The sequence below is a fragment of the Zeugodacus cucurbitae genome, chromosome 2 (assembly GCF_028554725.1).
Source record: "Zeugodacus cucurbitae isolate PBARC_wt_2022May chromosome 2, idZeuCucr1.2, whole genome shotgun sequence".
Lineage (NCBI taxonomy): Eukaryota > Metazoa > Arthropoda > Insecta > Diptera > Tephritidae > Zeugodacus > Zeugodacus cucurbitae.
In genome coordinates this window covers 85,015,714-85,023,166 of record NC_071667.1, presented here as the reverse complement: position 1 = coordinate 85,023,166, position 7,453 = coordinate 85,015,714, and positions in this window count along the sequence as shown.

The following is a 7,453-nucleotide window of genomic DNA, read 5'->3' as shown; positions in this document are numbered from 1 at the left end:
AATCTTGCCGCATCCAACAACGACAGCTGGCACTGACTTTGCTGTGACTTTTCCGTGTGTGCCACAAGCGTTTTTTCTACCAGATTTCGCTTTCTTGGCAGCAGCTCCTCGGCGGGAATATATGTATACATGTGTGTATGAGTTTGCGATTAAATATAAGCATGCATATTGCATACCCAGTGCACAGCTGTGTGTGTGCGTGTGCTCAAGTGGCTGCTCAAGCATGCCAGCAACTACAATGGAGCACTTCGAGTGCTAAGTGCAGCATCAGTTTGCTCCTCCAGCAGCGCTCAAATGCGCCTCGGCACACCTGCAAGTCACGCGCCAACTTTCTGCTGCATCTTCGACTTCCTCCGCGCACTGATTTGTCTTGCACTCATATGCCAGCGCGCGGCACGGCACGGCTACAATGTGCGAGGGGCCTATTGTGAGCTGTGAGCGCAGCAACTTTCTCGTGAACACATACAATGGTAATAACTTTACGATGACGATGTGCCAGTAAACAGACACCAGAATTTGTTGTCATTGTTGTCATTGTAGGAATTGTAATAAAATGGCATAAACAATAGTTGTTTCCTTCGCAGAAACTCACAAACTCGCACAAACTCGCGCCGGTTAGCGCACATGCAGCGCATAGAAGCGCTTGCCTTTCGCTTAATGCATGCATTTATCGCCCTGCCGGTGTGTCTGTGCGCTCAGATAGGTGCGAATAAGAATTATCGCAAACGTTGGCAAGAAAATGGTGCCAAACTTGTTTTCCTCACACACTCCACATACACACGCGTCCATGCACTCTTTTGGCTTTTTGAAGCGGGTTAACATACGTGTACTTGCATGTTGCCGTGGCTTGACAATGGCAACACAAAGTTGCTCATTTGAATTTCTGCTCACACAAGCAGTGTTTTGTTTGCACCTGCGGGTGGGTGTATGAGATCGCACAAATTCGGATTACAGCGCGGATATGTGCCCTCCTTTATATCCATGATTCGTGCTTTGCACAGGTACATACGAGTATGTGGAATTCGAGAAATAGTTCACATTGTATTAAAATTAAAATTTACTGATGGCATCTCTTTTCTTTATTTCGTTGAAATTCTGTGTTGTATTCGGTTGGTTCAACTTGACTTGCAGATATTACTTTAGTTATAGATAGCACTTGCCGCAAAATTTATAAACTGCACAGAAGCGTGAAATATACCTATTCTAACTATATATTTAGACCCAACTCTGAAAGGTACATTGTTCTCTGATCACTAGAGCCGAGACGCGGCTGTGTCTATGACGTATTTGTCGATTAAATATCTACAAGGGACCAGAGGCATGTATATTCTCTCTTTATCGGAATTTATTGTATGGTGGTAGCTAGTCTGAATAGTTCATCCGACTCGAAGTTTCCTGAAATATCACTGTGTCCGTGGAATCCTTTGCAGGTTTATCGTGAAATAGTCAGATAGTCCCATTAATAACTCAAGGCATTCTTGCAATATCTTCGATGATACACTAAGATACTTCAGTGATTTCAAGTCCGCCTGGCTGTTAGCATCCTCTTTGTAGAGCTTCTTTGATTGCAGTAATCTCTGCTTGAAAAACACTGCAGTGAACTCGTAGTCGGAAGGCAATTTTGTTGTCTAATTTTTCTGAAAAGACACCACCTTCAACTCGTCTATCTAGTTAACATCCATGCGTATATCCCTGCTTTATCAAGCTCGCCCTATCACACACTCATATATATTGTCTGGAAATCAGGAAACGAGTTGCCGATATAAAATTTTTCCTTAAAATATTTGCGATTTTTTAAATGCGATTTTACACCTCAATAATTTACACCCTCTCTCTTTTTCTCTTTTTCTCCCGTTCGCCATTTTACCTCGATATCGTCATACTTCGAATTCCAAATAGCATACCCTCTTTTGCATCAATTAAGGATTACTGAAAGAACAACTTTGTGATTTTAAATTTTTCGATAAAATACCGAAAAGGCAGCTCTAAAGTTTGTAAGAAACCCACTGCAGAGTGTATTGATGGATCACAGAATCATAGCCTAGAATTTTAGAAAGTATTTTCCAATGGCCGCCGTGCCTCATAAGATCGGTCTACTTCTCAAAATGAAGTTCGCCCACCGGATAGCATCAAGACAATCAACTTGGTAAACTGTAAATGAATGTTGCCACTGCTTTGTACATGCGAAACCCCCAAGCCTTGGATTTAAGAATAAATGTTAACCAGGGGAAATTTTCCATCGAACGTGACAACTTATAAATTGAGTGTAAGCAAGTGGTTTTTCAGCGAAAATTAGAAGCGAATGCACAGCTTAAAACACATTTGTGTCATCATCATCCAGCGCTGCGGATGAATATTGGCGCAAAGGGGCAATGCTAACAAGGGACTGCGTTATAGCGCCAAAGCGAATTCTTGAAAAACTTAAACTATATTGTATTTATGTGCGATTGTGTGTCAAACGAACGAACCCATGCCACCGGTATTCAGCGCGCGTAAGTATTTCATATTTGACCTACATGGAATACACACACACGAGTAACACGAATGGGAAGCCGATCGTGAGGCGCTGCCGTCGCATGAGGCGAAGCGCGCACATATGAAGACTATAAGATAAACCGTGAGTTGTGAAAAAAGTACGTGCCCATTGCGCATGCTCGCCCGCACCCGCGTCAGCCCACGGCACGGCATGGCGCGGCATTTGTGCAGGTCAGGAAGTTGAAACAATGCAACAGTGGTATCAGCAATGAAATGCTTTTCAACGCGCTCTTTTAAATTGTGTGATTTATGATGCAGCAGTTGGAGCGTGAACGACTATGCCAACAGTAAAAAATTACACATGCGTGCATGAGTGTGTGTGTGTGTGTGTTTGCGCGCAGAGAATGTAAGAATGATTTCTTAATTTTCGCCAAAAGCGGTAAGGAAAATGAAAACTACTGCGGGCGGCCCCCCGCTGCGCGTACACCAAAATAAAAAATCGTAATAATAATAAATAAGAGAAAATTTAAACCACCGCATGCAGAAAATGAATTGAACGAGAGGGGAGGTGTGTGTGTGTGTGTGGAACGGTTGAGCGGTGGCGCTGCTGACTGGTATGATATCGTCGGTCTGACTGGTTGCCGTGTTGGCGGTTGTTGAGGTTGTGTTGCAGCTTGGCGGTTGCGAGCTATTAATTTCGACTGAAGTTTTGAGCGAAAGTTAAGTGGCAGTGAAGCTGCGAAGGCAACTATGAAAAATGCACCCAAAAGTATGCTACACATAATTCCTCGATGTTCAAGGGAAGGAAATTAACTCCCGCAGCTCTCTGCACCGAAATATTCTCGCTAGTGTACGCACAGTTGTGTGTGCGTTGGCTCGAAAAAATTGCATCAATGCCACACGTAATGGTGCAGCAAATCAACAAATTTATTGTGTTTTTATACGTAAGAGCTTAATAAATGGAAAATGGAAAGCGCGATTTATTCCGCCAACAAAGCAAGTTGCAGCGAGTTGCGGCGAAAGAATATATGAGCTCATTACAGTTGCTCTCGTCTAAGCAAAGGAATTGGGAGCGATACTCAATTTGCGGCGGAACCAATAAATTATGAAATAGTTAGTGTTTATAAAAAGAATTATCTTGACCAACTATTTTGGGTATTCCTTCGATGTAAGGTAACTATCATTAATATATAGTAAGTAAGTGAGTGGAATGGGAACGATTCTGCTTCGGGAGGAGGGAATTCATCGAACACTTTCAAAGCTGGGGTGCTTACGTCCATTCGGATAACATGACCTAGCCAGCGTTGCCACTGAACTATGTCTATGTCGTCATATAACTCGTACAACTTATTGTTCCATCGTCTGCGGTATTCGTCGTTGGATCATAAATCTTCCGCAAAATCTTAACTCCTAGTGTCGTCTCATATCCACGCTTCTGCACCATAAAACAGGACAGGGATAATGAGCAACTTGTAGAGTTTGATCTTTGTTCGTTGAGAGAAGAACTGACTTTTCAATTGCCTACTGAGTCCAAACTAGCATCCGTTGAGAAGAGTGATTCTGGTTTGGATTTAGGGATTATCCTTTATTCTTAAGTATTGTGGTGGGAAAAATCAAGAGAAATGGAAAGATCGTGGTGTTAAAATCTTTGATGCTTACTGCTCCAACTACTCTGGCACCATAGAAAGCGGCGATCATATGGTTATATATTGCAATTGTTTTATCTTAGAACATGTATTATTCAAAGTCAGGCTAAGGTCCAACTAGTTAAGACAAGGAATTTACTCATCATGAACTATATATTAATTACCAGCTTTAAACGCTTATAAAGCTTTAAGCACTTGAAGAATTTTTCACAATAATAAAACTATGCAAAGCCGAAATAGCACTCACTAAACGGTAGGACCATATTTCAATCTTTTCAACAACCTCTTTAGGATTTAGAAAAAAGGCAGTTAGGTAACTTTCCATAAAGCCCCCGAAAATGCAAGCTAATTCCTGCTCATCCTTTATGAAGTACTAATGGAGAACAGTGGATTAACAGAGCAAAAATGTGCATACTTATTTTGAAATGAGTAAGTACGTACCTACCGTCATATTTATATAGACAAACATACGTAACCGTAGTTACGTACAGAAATAATTATCATGACCAAAGTCCTAATTGTCATAATCCTCGCACGAAAAATGCTTAACATGAGAGAATTTGTAAACTTAATGTTGCACGTAATTCAGAAACTGTGCCACAAACACAATAACAACAAAAAATTCATAAGTAAGGAAGTGCTAAGTACGTATGTGGCCGAAACTATGGTAATGTGTAAGAAGAAAGGTCATGAAAATATTTCAGGCTTGTATAATACAAAATTTCATTCTGAAACATACAGCGTAGGAATCTGGTGGTCGTCAGTTGACGTGCTAACCCACGCATCTGAACTAAGAATCCACACAGAGTGCCGGGAACATGTGTGACAAGCTTCACGGAGCCATCTCAGTTTTACTCATATAAGAACCTCAGGTCTAGCTTCGTCTTTCCGATCATTCAGTTACATACAACCCTAGATCTAGCTCTATTTTTGTTAGTATCAGAATCAACCGTTACTGGAACAAAACTATTCTACACTCTGCAACATGCTGCGTGTGTATAACAATTCCAGCTGGTCAACTGCCTTACAAATTGCTGCCAAGACGAAGTCTATAAGCAACGAATGAGCTGGAAAACAGCTGGTGGCATACCTATAAGTGGTTGTGGTGTTGACCGTGTCTGAAGCTGACGCCGCTTTCAAAGAGCTACATATATACATATATACGTAAATTTTGGTTGTTTGGCTTCTGTTTCTTTCGCTGGTGGCTATACGCAGATGATTAACGAGCAACATGCTAATAAAATGTACAACAAACAAGCGCAATAGCCAACAACAAGAGCGTTAGTGAAATGCTTGTTCTTCTTGTCTAATATACAGTACTTTGAAGCTTCAATGGCATTTTGTTAGTGTAATTATTTTTGCGCTACATTAGCGTAAGATTAAAATAGATGACAGCCACCGCTAGCCAGGGCGGTAGACGACAATAGCAACAGTGAGGATACTGCTCCAAAGACGCTGCTGAACAACGGAAGGTGAGGGATTAAAGCGCGTTGCACAGTGGATGAAATGAGAATTCTGAGAATCTTAAATGTTTTCTTGAGAAAATTATTTGGAGAATTGGATTACAGCGCTGAACCACCGCTATATTTGTATTGATTCGGAATTCTGAATTTATTTGTAGAAGTCTGTAACTAACTTCAACTTGAAGTAAAAATAGTTTTTTACAATATAATAAAGCTCCATTTTTCTCTTAGCAAATTGGACAATTGTCACACTGTGCCAACTTCACGTAAAAAGAACGCTCTCTGATGCTAAACCCGGTTCATGTTACTGAGTCTTTACTACTATGAAATGTAAGTTTATAGGGGTTTCCAATAAGGATGCGCCGATTCAAGAAAGGGATTCCTTATAAAAAATCAGAATGAGTTATGGTTATACCCAAGGGAAAATTGTTTTTGTGTTAATATAAAGTAACGGTCATTGAGCAAAAATTTTGATAATTCAGTGAGATATGGATGAAATGGCAACTGTAATGCACATTTTGAAGCACCCTATACTTATTGTTCTTCTACTTATGCTAACATTAAACAATTTATTCTGACATAGCACTAGCCAGACCCTCCCACCTTATGCAGCTGGTCATGAATTTTATGGTCAGATTACGTTCAAGTGTCAACGCGCCCAGTCAAAATAAGAAGCAGACAAAGGGAACAACAACCTAAGGGCTATACAGCACGCATCGCATATACATACATATATAACAACAACAAACGTTTGTCAAGAGTGAAAAACAAAAACGAAAACTGTTGGGGGCGAAACATTGCAGATGAAAGCAGACGCGCGTAAATTAAGGTGGAGTCAATTTTTTCAACCTTTGTGCAATTAATTATAAAGTGAGATGAGTTGAAGGAAATTAAAATGATCTACGACAAGCGCTTGCTCAATGTTAAAGCAAAACTTTGAGAACAATTCAGAGCAAGTACTAACGGGTGATTTTTTTGAGGTTAGGATTTTCATGCATTAGTATTTGACAGATCACGTGGGATTTCAGACATGGTGTCAAAGAAAAAGATGCTCAGTATGCTTTGACATTTCATCATGAATAGACTTACTTACGAGCAACGCTTGCAAATCATTGAATTTTATTACCAAAATCAGTGTTCGGTTCGAAATGTGAAATCCGCTTTTTTATCGACAAATTTTGTTCAGCGATGAGGCTCATTTCTGGTTGAATGGCTACGTAAATAAGCAAAATTGCCGCATTTGGGGTGAAGAGCAACCAGAAGCCGTTCAAGAACTGCCCATGCATCCCGAAAAATGCACTGTTTGGTGTGGTTTGTACGCTGGTGGAATCATTGGACCGTATTTTTTCAAAGATGCTGTTGGACGCAACGTTACGGTGAATGGCGATCGCTATCGTTCGATGCTAACAAACTTTTTGTTGCCAAAAATGGAAGAACTGAACTTGGTTGACATGTGGTTTCAACAAGATGGCGCTACATGCCACACAGCTCGCGATTCTATGGCCATTTTGAGGGAAAACTTCGGAGAACAATTCTTCTCAAGAAATGGACCCGTAAGTTGGCCACCAAGATCATGCGATTTAACGCCTTTAGACTATTTTTTGTGGGGCTACGTCAAGTCTAAAGTCTACAGAAATAAGCCAGCAACTATTCCAGCTTTGGAAGACAACATTTCCGAAGAAATTCGGGCTATTCCGGCCGAAATGCTCGAAAAAGTTGCCCAAAATTGGACTTTCCGAATGGACCACCTAAGACGCAGCCGCGGTCAACATTTAAATGAAATTATCTTCAAAAAGTAAATGTCATGAACCAATCTAACGTTTCAAATAAAGAACCGATGAGATTTTGCGTTTTTTTTTTTAAAAAAGT